Raw genomic sequence first — 15,287 nt, 5'->3', positions numbered from 1 at the left:
TGTGTCAGCTGACCTGGTCTCACGGGACTCAGGCTGCGGGGCTGTAAAACTGCGGTGTAGATGTTCAGGCTTGGGTTGGAGCCCAGGCTCTAGGACCCCATGAAGGGGAGGATCCCAGAGTACAGGCTCCAGCCTGAGCATCTACACCACAATTTTACAGTCCCGCAGCCTAAACCTTACAAGCCTGAGTCAGCTTACACCATCCAGCCATGGGAGTTGCATGGGAAAGTGTCCTACCATGGTGGAAGAAATAAGACTGCTCTGCCCAGAAACCTTCTGCAAAGGATTACAGAATACTCCATGAAAGTTTCCTAGAGCTATCCATGGAGGATTCCAGGGCTATCCCAGTTTGCATAAACAGTCTTTTCCAGGGGTCACCCTCTGCATAACTGGAGCGGCCACTTGTAAGCAGAGAACCACAGCACCTCGCTTTTTCTTCACAGTAAGCATGCAATACTACTGAATGTGTGTGCCTGCTAAAGTTTAACTGGATTTTCATTTTAACTGTATACTCACTAGAGGTGCCTTCTCTGGCATCACAGTCGGCCACCATGATGTCCTGCGACCCACAAGGCTCCAGGGTTAAAAATATTTCCTGGTTCTCCGGGAGAATGGATCCACCGCTCGCCTGTCTCCCATTATCATCCTCCTCCTCTTCCTCATCCACCATATAATCCTCCTTGTTGTCCCTAGACTCTCACACCTGTAAGGTGCCCACATTGCTTGTGGGGGTGCTGGTAGGGTCACCCCCGAGAATCACATGCAGCTCGTTGTAGAACCGGCATGTGTGGGGTTCAGCACCACAGTAACTGTCCACCTCCCTTGTCTTCTAGTACACTTGGAGAAGTTTTTATTTTCACACGGCACTGTTGTGTGTCCCTCGTGTAGCCCTTCTCTCCCATCCATGAGCGATTTTTGCATAGATGTCAGCATTTCTTCTGCTGGATCGGAGCTCTGCCTGCACAGACTGTTCTCCCCACACAGCAATGAGATCCACCACCTCCTGTGCAGATCAGGCTGGAGCACGTTTGGGGCGAGTAGTCTCCATGATCGGCTGTGCTCAAGCTGGCATGTTCCCAGTGCTGATCAAATAGGAAATGGGAATTCAAAAGTTCCTGGGGCTTTAGTTCCTGTGTACCTGGCTGCAGTGCAGTAGAGTTGAGAGTGATCTCCAGAGCGGTCACGCATGAGCATTGTGGGACACCACCTGGAGGGCAGTTAAGTCAAATTATACAACACTGCATCTGCACTAACTCACAGTCGGCCCATGAAAATCGAACTAAGCGCTATGCCTCTCGCAGAGGTGGATTACAGAAGTCGACATCAGAGGCGACTTAGGCGGACGTAAAGGACCTGGTAGTGTAGACACATGCATTAACAGGTCGACTTAAGGCAGCTTCCTTTGACCTAATTCTGTAATGTAGACCAGGCCAAAGAGAGCCATCTTGACCAGTGCTGAAAGCTGATCATCCAACAAGAATTGGGAATCCAACCACGTTCCCAAGCTGCAAACATGAGTAGTGAATGTCACATTTCTGAAATCTTTCCCATATCTTCCAGTTGTTTTTCCTACTCTACCGTGTGTGTGTGTGTGTGTCCCATTTTTAGAAGTCTGTTTTAATCATACTGAACTGTTGCTGACTTGGAAAAGGAGAGAAGTTTGTGGTGAAGGCAGCAGTTCTCTGAGATAATCAGGTGAAAGGTTAAGAATAGTTTTGGGGAGAACGAGTCTGAACAGAGTTTGCCTGATTCCAGCATAAGATGGAATAGCATGAAATAACACTGACACCCTGTGGACACTTAGGGAGAGAGATTCCACAGATCATGCTGACAATTGTTCTCTTGATTATGTGTTTTGGCTTGATATTAGTGATGGATTCCTTCACATCCCAATTACTTACATTTTATTTAAATTTCTGCTTTCTACAAAGTAATATTGCAATCCAATAAAAATAAACAATCAATTTATACCAAAAAAAAATTTCAGTCCAAATATGATGTATAATATAAATACCTAAAAGCAAAAGGGGTGTGCATGTCCAGTTATAAGAAAAGGACAGTTCTTGATCAATGTTTTGAAATGTGCCTCTTTCTATGGCATGTCTATGGATAGAAAGCTGGCTAGATCATTGGGCTCAATGGGTAATGATCAATGGCTCCAAGTCTAGTTGGCAGCCGGTATCAAGCGGAGTGCCCCAAGGGTCGGACCTGGGGCCCGTTTTGTTCAATATCTTCATTAATGATCTGGAGGATGGCGTGGACTGCACTCTCAGCAAGTTTGCAGATGACACTAAACTGGGAGGAGTGGTAGATATGCTGAAGGGTAGGGATAGGATACAGAGGGACCTAGACAAATTAGAGGATTGGACTAAAAGAAATCTGATGAGGTTCAACAAGGACAGGTACACTTACGACAGAAGAATTCCATGCACTCTACAGACTTGGCACCAAGTGGCTAGGCAGTAGTTCTGCAGAAAAGGATCAGGTGTTACAGTGGACGAGAAGCTGGATATGAGTCAACAATGCGCCATTGTTGCCAAGAAGGCTAACGGCATTTTGGGCTGTATAAGTAGGGGTATTGCCAGCAGATCGAGGGATGTGATCATTCCCCTCTATTCGGCATTGGTGAGGCCTCATCTGGAGCCTGTGTCCAGTTTTGAGCCCCACACTGCAAGAAGGATGTGGAAAAATTGGAAAGAATCCAGTGGAGGGCAACAAAAATTATTAGAGGGCTGGAGCACATGGCTTACGAGGAGAGGCTGAGGGAACTGGGATTACGTAGTCTGCAGAAGAGAAAAATGAAGGGGGATTTGATAGCTGTTTTCAACTACCTGAAAGGGGTTTCCAAAGAGGATGGATCTAGACTGTTCTCAGTGGTACCAGATGACAGAACAAGGAGTAATGGTCTCAAGTTGCAGTGGGAGAGGTTTAGGTTGGATATTAGGAAAAAAAATTTCACTAGGAGAGTGGTGAAGTATGGGAATGGATTACCCAGGGAGGTGGTGGAATCTCCTTCCTTAGAGGTTTTTAAGGTCAGGTTTGACAAAGCCCTGGCTGAGATGATTTAGTGGGGATTGGTCCTGCTTTGAGCAGGGGGTTGGACTAGATGACCTGAGGTCCCTTCCAACCCTGATATTCTATGATGTCACCCTGATGTGTCAAACCTTCACAAAGCTGGATGGATGTACATTGTCCTGTATATCCCAGTGTAAGCAGAGTCAGGATGAGCTCTACCCTGACATCTGGTGATGAATTGTGGTGAGTTGTGGAAAAGAACGTCAGAGGCTGGTCTTGTTTGCATAGGCACACCTAGCATGAGCCCACAGCTGCCCAAATGGTCACTTTGGCTGCTGTGGGACCCCCAGTTTGTCTGTTATTGGGGCAGCAAGAATAAAGTGTTATCCTGATTTTGTGAATCAAGGCCAGTGGAACTGTTTATGACAGAGGGACTCACGATCAACTAAGTAGCACTTGCTAGACAAGGGACGTGGGTTCCAAAACCGAGTTAATTGAGAGAGGCTGGGGACAGGTATTTGTACCTGATGGTATGGGCCCCTTTTGAGGGCCTGAAATACCAATTACATCTCCTCCTCTCTCCACTGTTGAATAGCAGAGCTACTTTTGATTCCATTAAGAGTCTAGTTACAGGCTGCTGTGCTGAATTCGCTTTGGGCCAATGGTGCACCAGCACTGGGGCTCCCCTACCACAAGCTGAAATCACTAAAGAGCCAAAATTACTAAGAGCTGAGATCACTGAGTGCTGTGTTAACTGGTGGGGGAGCCTGAAGATCTATCGCTAAGCGGCTGGCAGAGCGGAACAGTTTGTGGGATGGTTGGAGCAGCCCATGGGACTGCGAGTGGAGCAGAGTGGAGCAGTTTGTGGGATGGCTGGAGCGGCTCATGGGACGGCTGGTGGAGTGGAGTGGCTCGTGGTGAAGGCTGCAGCAGAGCTCCACGGAGAGACAGGGCAGTCAGCCTCAGACCACGTAAGGTGCCCCTTAACACCTCGTGTGCCCCTTCCCCCCCCCAATTTCCACTCAGCTGGGGGGGTAAAACTCTGCAGATAAACTTTTGAACTCTGGGGCTGCACTGACCAGGGACAGAGACTTTGGGGTGTTGGACTTTTGGGACTTTGGGGTGATCTTTTGGGTGGTTGGACTTAAGACCCTGAGGGGAAAAGGATACTGCCAGACTTACTTGGGGGGTGGGTCTTTTGCTCATGGTTTGTGTTATGAATCCTGTTTGTGGTGTTTCCCCAACATAATGCTGCAGTGTTTTCTGTTATATCCTTGGGGGCAGCCGGTTTAGGAAGAAATCACTTGAGGCCAGACAGCTAACAAAACCACCATTTTATTTACAGACTCAGAGAACTCACCCAGCCGGCTGAAGCTGGCTGAGCTATCCCCTAATAATCTAACTCAGTTACCATAGGAACCAAAAACCATGACAACCAAATACACAACATTTTCCTCCTTTATTAAAAGGATTTTGCTACACTCAGACTCCGTGCTTGCGAGAGGGAAAGTATTGCCTCCTAGAGGCGCCCTGGGGGTGGTATGTAATTGTCCCAGGTCACTGGGTGGGGGCTTGAGCCGGTTTTGCATTGCGTTATTGAAATGGAACCCCTAGATACTGAACCCAGCCCTTGTTGCTGCCAACTGTGAGGGCAGAAGGGTTACACCAGTAATAGGCATATGTGACCCAAACCTGATACCTTTTGTTTGACTGTTTGCACAGAACATGTGTCTGCTGTAATAACTGGAGATAATGGATCAGTTCTTGTTCACAAGTTTTGTGAGACCAGCAAATTCTAAGTTTTGGACTATTGAATGCTTCTTGGAGGTTAATTGGAAATTATTAACTGCGTTTGTACCTCTGGACCCAAAACTTCCACTGTCCATACCCAGTCAGCATAGGGTATGATGTCTACATAGACTGTATAGGTTTAAGACCTAATATTGTTATGGGGCAATAAAAAAGTGAAAAAACTGTGCTTTTTTGAATGTGTGAGATATTTTGAGGAGAAATCCATCACATTTTTTGGTCGCAGTTGGAGGATAGTAGAATATAGTGCTACTTGCAGATAGAATAGCAGTGCTTGATGGGAGTAGGCACACATCCTCCCAAAAGCCACATGCTAGAACCTGATAGTTTTAAAATAATAATAATAATAATAATAATTAAAAAAAAGCCTGATGGGCCCAACAGCCACTCAGGTCCTTCTAAGAATCTAAGCACTGTGGGAGTAAAAAGGACAGGCTGCGTTAGTGGCACTGCTGCTGTCCTTCAGCTGCCTTGCCCTATCAGGGTGCTAGGAATCATTGAGTTAGGTTTATTGTGTCTACAAATAATTGTACTTAGTTCCACACTGTTGTGGGTTTTAGTGGGGATTTGGCCCCTTTGTTCAGCTTCTCGCTCTGCACCATTGTGGGAATTGTTTGAGACTTGGCCCCCACTGGATTGCTCCTTTCCAGTCCCATGGTCAGACTGTCAGGATTTGGTCCGTTGTGCTGTTTTTCCTTTCTCCTCCCTCAGGTTCAATGTGACAGTCAGGAGACCACCTTCAAGCCTTGCTCATCATGCATATATCCATCGCAGATGATCATGTTTGGTGCCTCAGATGCCTGGGCAAGGGGAATGCGGCTTTGTCCGTTGTTCAGTCTGTGCATTGCTTTCACCCTTTGGATCCGTAAGTGAAGTGGAGAGCTGCCTGAAATTAATTAGATAGAAAAACTTTTAGGGCCCATTTGAAATGAGTCCATTGTCAAGGGCCTGGAGAGTTCGACGTTGAGGGAGATATCAACCAGCTCAGCTCTGAAGATCAATGCCTTGGTTTCCTCAAGGCTGAGCCTTTGTTGTCTTTGTGGCATTGGAGGAGGCTAGTGCTAGTAATACCCTGACACTAATCTCCTTGCCACCAAGGAATACTGATGCCTCAGTCTCTGGTCCCTTGTCACTGCCAGCCCAATTGTGCTGCAATGCTCTCACAGTATTTAAGGGTGATTGTGTCCTTGGCAATACCTAGTCCCTCCGTTTGCCTCAGCAGGCAGCTTTCCCTGGTTATACCATCTCAGGCCTCAGTGCAGGGACTTTCACTGGGGGACGTTAGCGTCATTGCAGCAGAGCTTGAGAGTCACTCTCAGGTTCCTCAGTGCCCAGAGAGACTATGGGTCTGCTTACCCTTCCGGGTATATAGGCAGGGTTACCCTTGGCTGGTATTTGACCAGCCTGGCTGGATTTTTTTATGGATCTCCAGTTGTGAGAAAAATAATCTGCCATTTTTTTTATGTGGGTCTAAAGATTTGTATTATTATCACAATACACTGGGAGATTGACGTTCTGTACCTCAGGGGAACACCCTACACCCCCATGTTCATCCTTATAAAATGATTGTGTGGTATCCAGTGCAAAGTTTGTCGGGTGTCTTTGGAAGGCTCATGATGCACTGAGCATTGTTGTTATAGTAATGGTAATGTTATAAGAACAGGAGTACTTGTGGCACCTTAGAGACTAACAAATTTATTTCAGTTAGTCTCTAAGGTGCCACAAGTACTCCTGTTCTTTTTGCGGATACAGACTAACACGGCTGCTTCTCTGAGTAATGTTATAGGTTGTAATTTCATGTATATAGTTATGAGGCTGAAAATGTGTCCTCATGGCTTAAAACAAGCCCAGGCAAAAACTCTCCAAGAGCAGAGGGACAGTTCACACCTCATCAGGGCATGTATGGGACAAACCCAGACCAGCCTCACAGGACACTGGCCTAGGCAGCAACAAAGTATCTGTTGGACTCTCAAGTGAGTCACCCCCCTTCCCTTGGTCAGATTGGGACTTCAGTGAGGTAATGCTCACCTGACTCTGAATGGGGGGGGCAAAGCCAAGAGGAAAGAAAGAACATGATAAAAGGGAGAGACGTTTGCCACGCTCGTCCTCTCTTCCACCTACATCTACAGACACCACACCAAGCAACTGAAGCGCTGATCAAAGGGGAGAGCCTGGCTGAAGGGAAACCAGCCAGGTTGTGGTGAGAAGCATCTAAGTTTGTAAGGGCATTGTAAGTGTTAAGATCAGCTTAGAATGTGTTTTGCTTTTATTTTGTTTGACCAAATCTGACTTGTGCTTTGACTTATAATCACTTAAAATCTATCTTTGTAGTTAATAAATTTGTTTGTTCTATCTGAAGAAGTGTGTTTGGTTTGAAGCATGTCAGAGACTCCCCTTGGGATAACAAGGCTGGTACAGATCAGTTTCTTTGTTAAATTGATGAACTCATATAAGCTTGCAGTGTCCAGCGGGCATAACTGGACACTGCAAGACGGAGGTTCCTAGGGTTGTGTCTGGGTGTTGGCTAATGTCATTTAGTTGCACAATCCAAAGAGCAGCTTGCACGCCAGAGGCTGTGCGTGAACAGCCCAGGAGTGGGAGTTCTCACAGCAGAGCAGGGTAAGACTTGCTCCCAGAGTCAAGGATTGGAGTGATCTAGCAGATCACTGGTCCAGATAACACCAGGGGAATGTCACAGAGATCTAATGTTAAAAGTTTCTGTGTCCAGCGAAAGATGCTGCAGTGTTCTCACTTCCACAGTTTAAGCAATAACAGATCAAAACTGTTGAAAAGACAGCAACTGTCTACCCACCACCAATCTTTTGTACTGATGAGAGAACTCACCTAGGTGTTGAAGTGGTCAAAAGTAAGTTTAGCATTAGATGCAACCTCAGCTATTTCTGTCTGGAATTCTACGATGTAGCCTGGTGCGAGGAGCAGGCATGGCGACCTGGAAATATGCACTAAGACCACTGCATGCATCACTAAACAAACAGGAAGGGGACTTTTTCAAAATTCCAAAGGAATTTACAGGGTGGGGATGACAGTTGGTCACCTGAGGGCAGGACAGTAGAGTTCAAACCAATGACCAGGGAGGCTAGAACAGGCATTGTGGACACCTCCTGGAGGCCAATTGCAGTGCTGTAATCAACCACAGTGTCTACACTGGCTCTGCAGCCCCTGCGCAGAAAGCTGTATGCCTCTCGTTGGGGTGGGTTTTTTTAAAGTGCTGCAACTGCGCAGTTTCTGTGCGCTAAGTGGCATGGCAGTGTGTACACCTCAGGAGTTACAGTGCAGAAAGCTGCTTTACTGCGCAGAAACTTGCCCGTGTAGACAGGGCCTTCGTCTTCTCACTTGTTCACACGCAGGCATGAGCCCAGCCCCACCCCCTTAACATCTCTCCACGGACACACACACACACCCGGCCTCCCTCCTCTGCCCTACAGTGATCTGCTCTCTGCTGCTGGCTGCTCTCAGCAGATTTGCCCAGGCTACTGGGGAAGGGGCATGTGTTCCCCACAGATTTATTTGCTTCCCCATTTTTCTGCAGGGGAGCCAAGAAATCTATGCCACAGGGGTGCAGAATTTCCCCAGGACTATAATATGCATCAGCAGGGTGCACACAGATGTTACACCTCAGCAGACTAGTGCAGAGTAGATTGACGCCCAGTTTACAGCAAACTAATTGTGTACACGGTCCTCAATAGGTGTTCCTCTTCCCCATGAGTCAGCACTGAACCAGTTTCTCAGCACTGCATTGTTTGAGGTGCGGTGCCTTCTATCCTTGGGGATAGCCAATATTTTGATTATTCATGGTAATTTAAAGACACCATATCACTTTTCATCACAGTGGATGTGTAAACTCCATTATTGTGGCCAAATTCCGGTATGGTTTCTAACATTCTGCCTACTTCAAATTCCTCTTGCACTTTCAGTTGGTTGAAATTCAATTCTTAATTTCCTATCCAAAACTGTTGTGGCAAGTGGAAGGGGCTTGGGAGACTGCTACTATTTTTAATCCAGTTTGACCGCTGTCAGCAACCTTTCCATTATTACTACTGAGCAGGATATAAGTCTCCATATGTCCTGTATATATTGTACATTGTGCTTGGTGCTGTTCTATGTGTAGCAGAAGACAGTGTCTCTGCTCCATCGAGCTTACCAGTCTGCATAAGACAGACTCTTCCTTCAGTCTGTTTTCCCAGCCTACATGAGACATTAAACTCCTTTTGAATAATTATCCATGAGGTTTTTATCACCAGATTTTATCTTAAGAAAATCAACAATTATCAGTTTTAACAACTGATGTTTCCTAGTCCAGATTTGCAACAGTGGAAAACATTTTGAAAGTGTTTTTTAAACAAATTTGTAAGGTTATTTCTCACTTCCCTGCAGCAAAACAAGAATACATTTAAAATATGTTAATCACATTAGCTCCATTAGTTTGTTTTTGCTCTGGCTGAAGTGGCCAACTTGAAGAGGCCTTCTTTGATATTCTTTTTAGACAGAGTCTGTGTTTGTTCAGATCTGATGTGTATTTAATGTCTCTTATTTTCTCCCTCTCATCCTGGCGCATCCTGTGGTGCTGAATGATGCAAGATCTGGATGTGTTTCATGGGAAACCGACCTAAACTAACATCTGGGTTTCATGAAACCGTCATGGACTTCACTGCTTTTCATTTCTTTGCTCTGAATACCTCTTGTCTTGATCAGGAAGGTATGTAGCAAAGGTAGCAGAACTCATTCCCTCTTGCCACAAGGAAGTTTAGTCTAGTCTGATCTATGATCAGCTGGCTGCTGCTCCACTGGGTGATTGGGCTGGAATTTGACAGCTCCCACAAGGGAAAAGACAGACAGGAAGGGGGCTGTCAGGGTTCAGTTTGGTGTCATGGATTAGGTTGAAGAGATTTTTCCTATCATGGTGCCAGTGAGGTAAGGCCGTGTGTGTGTTAAGGGAAGGAGATGAGCTAGTCAGGGATACATCTATACAAACACATGATGCAGGAAACAGAAAATACAAGGTAGATTTATGTAATGTGAGCCAGAACTGCTGTGCTCTTTGCTTAAAAGTACACTGCTGAGAGTGGAGAGGCTGGCTGTTTGCACTGTTTCTTATTTATATAATGCAAACAAAAAATGTTGATTTATAGTTAAGGGTAATTCAAGAAAAGATGAACCATTAAACACATCTGTAAAAGAGGGGGCAAAAGCCTCAAATGCTAAACTATGGAAACTACAATCTAAAGTTGTATACATAATTCTGACACCAGCTTTAACACCCTGGTCTTGCTCCCACCATTAAACAGAAACAAATTCAGTGACCCACAAGCAAGCGACCACAACTCTGACTCTGGATTTGTTTTTTCTATTTTAGAGCCCAATCCAGGCATCCACTGAAACTAATGGTAGGTAGTCTTTCCTTTGACTTTACTGGGAGTTGGACTGGGCCTTTGTATACCTTTTTAACATTGTCCATTTGAGTAATGTGTATATAGTTTCTTGTGAAGTGTAAAGTTTGATGCTTCATTCTGACATGAATGGCTCCTGCTTTAATGTAGTGGGTGGATTTTTATGAACTGGTATGGGTCATGTATAGGCTATGTCCTCACAGCAGCTTTGTCTCTAGCAATATTTATCACAGTAGTAATACATGAGATCATTTTTCTCAGTAAGAAAAGATTGCTACATGTTTGTATACTACACTGATGAATGCTATAGAGAAACCTGAAGATTATATTTAGGCAGTCTTGGATTGTTAAACTATCCTTGATTTTCCAGAATTGCGTATGGTATTGCATGAAAGCTCAACATTTTTATAACTTCACCATGTATAAGAGCAAGTTATTAAAGTTCTTATGTACTGCTTTGAGAGAAAGCCATGTGGCAAGTAGTATTTGGTTCACTGATATTGTAATAATAGTGAGCGATTTGTTACAGGGCAGAATTAGAAAGGCTAGGTGCTCATCTTTGAGAATAGTTTGCTTTTCATAGCCTCTGCATGCTATTTGTGTGTTGAGCTTGGTGTCAATTGTTCCTGTAAGCACTGGTGTGTCTTTTTGCAAGATTGGAGCCTAAAGAGTGTGAATCATTTTAAGAACTATTGATGAAAAGCGGTATATAAAACTAGGTGGTATTATTATTTTAGTTAGAAGGTGGCCTTTGTGTTTTCCTACTTGTGGGTTCAATATACATCTCCGTGAGTTTCTGGACTCAATCCTCTCTCCTTGTCCCTTCTTCTGGGTCAAGGTTCGGTGGGTATAAAAGGAGGAGTGGTTTCATGTTTGCCCTTCAGTTCCTTATGAACAGCTCCAGCTGCAACAAGCTCAGAGCTCATTCAGACACTCTTATGCGTCCCTCATTCTGTTGGTTTTTTTTCCTGACACTTTGGTGGCAGTTTTTGTTAGCTGGTGGTTGAAGTCCTGTGGTGAATCAGTTAATTAAAAAACTTTTCTTTTTAAAACAAAGAAATGAGAGAAGAAAGGAAAGGATGCATGTGTGTCTGGCTTTTGTATAGACAGATCTGCAGAGAGTGAGTAAACAACCTCAAACCCTTGTTAACAGGGGAGGCTTTCCTCCCTTCTGTGTAAGTCCAGCATCCATTCTGGAGATCTGCTCACCAAGATCCGCTGGTGCTATGCTTGGCTGAACTGTTGTCCAAGCCCACGGTTTCATCCTATTGACTGAGTACACTGTCAAGGGTCTGGCCTTGTTGACTAGAGACTGAAGAACCATTTGCCACTTCGTAATCATCGCAAGAGCTTTGTTGTGGGGCAAAGTTAAAGTTGTTTGCTTTATTTTATTCCATGCAGGTTCTTATACCACTCTCATCACCATCGTGTCTGAATGCCTTCCAGTTGTGCATAAAATGATGTAACTGACATCTGTCACGTGTGGTTCATTCTCTCACTCATCCTCTCCCCAAGTGGGAAAGTGTGCTCAGCGAAATGTTTTGTTTCCTTTTGATTGCTGATAATTGAGAATGTTCCAGTTTAATAGTCTCTGTGTGTTAACTGGGTGTAAAGCTTTGTGTCAGCATTGTCAAAATTGTTTTTATAACCTTAGTTTGTAATTTCCATCTTTTCAATGTTTGTGGAGGTTTTCATGGAACTGCGCTTAGCAATATTAACTGTAATGGAGTGGAGTTTTTTACTTTGAAATTTCTTTTGTTTCTTGTAAACATCTGATTTATTATATTACCATGTTTATCCAACTGCTTCAAGTGAGATCTGTGCAGCATCTGGCAACAGCCTATGTGTTGATTGAAAGTTTTCTCACCTAGGCATGCAGAGATTTTACTGGCACTGATATAATTATTTTACTGGTTCTCCGGTTGTGCTCTCGAGTCAGCCCAACTCCCCACCTCCTGAGAATCGTCATTCTTGGTTCCCTAGATAGTCCTTGTTCCCTGGCCCAATACCAGTCCAGACTCCCCAGCCAACTCCACTTTCACTAGCCCTTTTCCTTGGTTCCCTCTGTGCCCTATCCCGAGTCTACCCTCTTCCCGCTGTAAGGTCTGCAGGAATGGAGCTGCGCTTACTTGGACCTTAATAGGTCTGCAAGCTGCCAAAGGTGACTGAACATGAAAACTTAGAGCCTCTCCCTGGTCCCCTTTCCATCCTCCATTGCTAGCTCAGTGATCCTCCATGACCCAGCTCAGGCATCTCCACTCCTAGCAGTTCTGGAAAGCAGCTGATTGCCTAGCACTTAAAATGTTAAGTTCTAATTCCTTGATAATGAAAACTTTAATTGTGGGATATTTAAAATTTTAATCACCACGCAGCTGACAGAGATCCAGTCCATAACAATGAAGTTGCAAAGAATCCTGTGGCACCTTATAGACTAACAGACGTTTTGCAGCATGAGCTTTCGTGGGTGAATACCCACTTCTTCGGATGCAAGACTTCTTGCATCTGAAGAAGTGGGTATTCACCCACGAAAGCTCATGCTGCAAAACGTCTGTTAGTCTATAAGGTGCCACAGGATTCTTTGCTGCTTTTACAGATCCAGACTAACACGGCTACCCCTCTGATACTTGACAACAATGAAGTTGTAATAATGTTTCCCATCAGTTACAATTGATAGGAATAATAGCCTCTGCTTGTGTGTGTGAAAATGTTTGTGACATACTTGCTGGGATGAAACATATGGATCAATAAATCATGAATCACAAGGAATACTTTTCAAACACAGGAAGGTTTATTAGCCAACAACTTAAGCCTTTACTCCTAAATTTTAAAAAAGTCTCTAGAAAAATTCTATTCCTCATCTATTTCAAACATGCCAATTTACAAAAAATTGGTTGCTGCAGACATAAATTACAGGCGGGTTACAAATGGGGTTTGTAAAGAAAAATCTCTATGGAGTGTCAGTCAGTGCCTCTATAATAATACTGTAAAGGTTCATGACGCCATACAATGTGTTAAACAAATAACAGATGGACAGGCCATCGTGTGTAGAGCATGCCATGTCCGTGTAGAAGATGGGAAATTCTACAAGTTCTCCAGATGGCCCTTGTAGTGGGGGATATCTTCCTTGAGAAATGGCCAAGGAGTTCAACCACCAAAACATGTGGCTCCTGAAGGCATCATTGGAGCCGAGGGTGATCTGTGTGGAAGCCCCAAACCTCTGGACTCTTTTCCAGCTCCCTGATAACACGGCTTCTGTAGGAGCTGTGTTTTGCCAAAGAATCCCCTTGCCTAGTGGCTAACCCCAGAATGCTCCCTCGGGGTGTTTCAGAGCACAGAGGAAGAAACTGACTAACCTAGGGGGAGAAAAACTGTGATTGAGTAGCATTCCACCCCCTCCCTGTCCCAACCACGCAACTCATTCCTCAGAGGGATCCCCCCATGGAAGGAGTCAGCAGAAGGGTAGAGTCTATCTATGTAGGTTCTTATATTGTACTCATTACTATAATATCTAGGTACCTTGGACTTGGCATTCTCGCCTGCTGTGCCCCCATCTCCAGATCTGCCCAGTTCTCATCAAGGAGACAGGGCGATTTGGAGGAAAATCCTGGCCCCAATCACCTACAATCTAAAGGCACCAGTGAGTACAGTACAAAGCAATACACAACAGAGCAACTGTGTGATGTGGGCATGGTCTTGTAGCACAAAAGCTTCTCTGTAAAGATGCACCTCTCAGGATTTTTTTTTTTTTTTTTTAAGGAAGGAAGAATGTCAAGCAAGTTGTTGAGGAGGCAAAGAGCAGTTCTTATGAGATAAACTTGGGCAGAGCAAATGAAGCAGAGAGATGTAAAAGGAGACGGGGACAAAGTTGGGTAGAGTCTTCAAGGTGAGGGAATGAGTAGCTTGAATTTATGTAGAATAAAGCTATTCTCTCTGTTGACTGCAATAGCTATGAAAAGTCTACCATACTGCTCCACCATTCCTTGCCATAATATCTTCTGGGAAAGACTGGGGCAGTATCGTATAGAGATATTTCTACACCATTCACGAGTGACTCCTGCTGGGAGAGCCTGGCACTGCAACAGTGTAAAGGCAGTGTTGCCTAGTGGACAGAGCACTGGACTGGGACCCAGGAGGCCTAGGTTCTATTTCCAGCTCTGCAATTGGCCTGCTGGGTGATCTCAGGCATTTCCCATCTGTAAAATGGGGTTAAAGATACTGACTGCCTTAATAAAGTGCTTTGAGAACTTCTGATGAAAAGCGCTATATAGGAACTAGGTATTATTCACAGACAGTGCTCCAGAGACTCCTGCTAGATTAAGTTGGAATTTGAACATATTTTTATTGACTGGTGAACACCTATTATAAGCATGAAAAATAGTAAACGTCTATATAATTACTTGCAGGAGTATTATATATGTATGTTAATCTTGAATGCTCCTGAGCATTCAGAGCTGCAATTCCTGGCTGATCATTAACTATGGAAAACATATTTTCAGAGGGATAGATATATATCTTCTATGGTTGTGCATTTGGTTTTCACAGGAAACCAAATACCTCTGAATATCTCAGCATTTGTTTTTTATAAGATTGCTTTATCTCAGGAATCCATATATGAGGTTGAAATAATAGTTCCACTAACTAGTCATTAGAATACCATAAAATCAGATCATCTATTCAAGGGCTCCCAGAGGAACTATACAGGTAAGAGCTAAGTATTTTAAAAACTCATTAAGAAAAATATGAGATCCTGTTTCCATCCTCTTATATTTTCATAGATCTTGTAGTCTTATTCTAAAAGTTGCAGTTTTAACAAATGGAATAATTAAATATTGTGTTCCATATTCTTGGAGTGAGGTTAAGATGACTGAGACACTTAATAATTCTGCATGTTGTAATATTAAAAAGCTTGTTTTTCACATCCGTCAATGTACTCAGCAGTGATTTGGGAACAAAAGTGTTAAAGCAGGGCTGCACGCTGACAGACCTGAGGATGGGAAGGGTTAAATTTGGACGGACCCACAGCTGCAGTATTGCTAGGGGGAAGCATTTCTACCT

General features: G+C 44.3%; 1 protein-coding gene across 3 annotated transcripts in view; it reads left to right on the top strand.

The window, feature by feature from the left end:
• The first annotated feature begins 3,211 nt into the window (after positions 1 to 3,211).
• The window catches only part of FAM20B (FAM20B glycosaminoglycan xylosylkinase), a 57,500-nt gene continuing 45,424 nt past the window's right edge, over positions 3,212 to 15,287 (top strand). The window contains exons 1-2 of one of the 3 annotated variants that reach the window (XM_045028423.1): positions 3,212 to 3,258; positions 10,199 to 10,229. The gene's annotated coding sequence lies outside the window, so the exon portion shown is untranslated. Of the gene's footprint in view, positions 3,259 to 10,198; positions 10,230 to 14,010; positions 14,116 to 15,287 lie in introns of those variants that run through there. The other 2 variants (XM_045028424.1, XM_045028427.1) reach the window with 2 other exon arrangements.

Source organism: Mauremys mutica, chromosome 8, assembly GCF_020497125.1.
Source record: "Mauremys mutica isolate MM-2020 ecotype Southern chromosome 8, ASM2049712v1, whole genome shotgun sequence".
NCBI lineage: Eukaryota > Metazoa > Chordata > Testudines > Geoemydidae > Mauremys > Mauremys mutica.
This window is presented reverse-complemented; position numbering and strand designations above follow the sequence as displayed.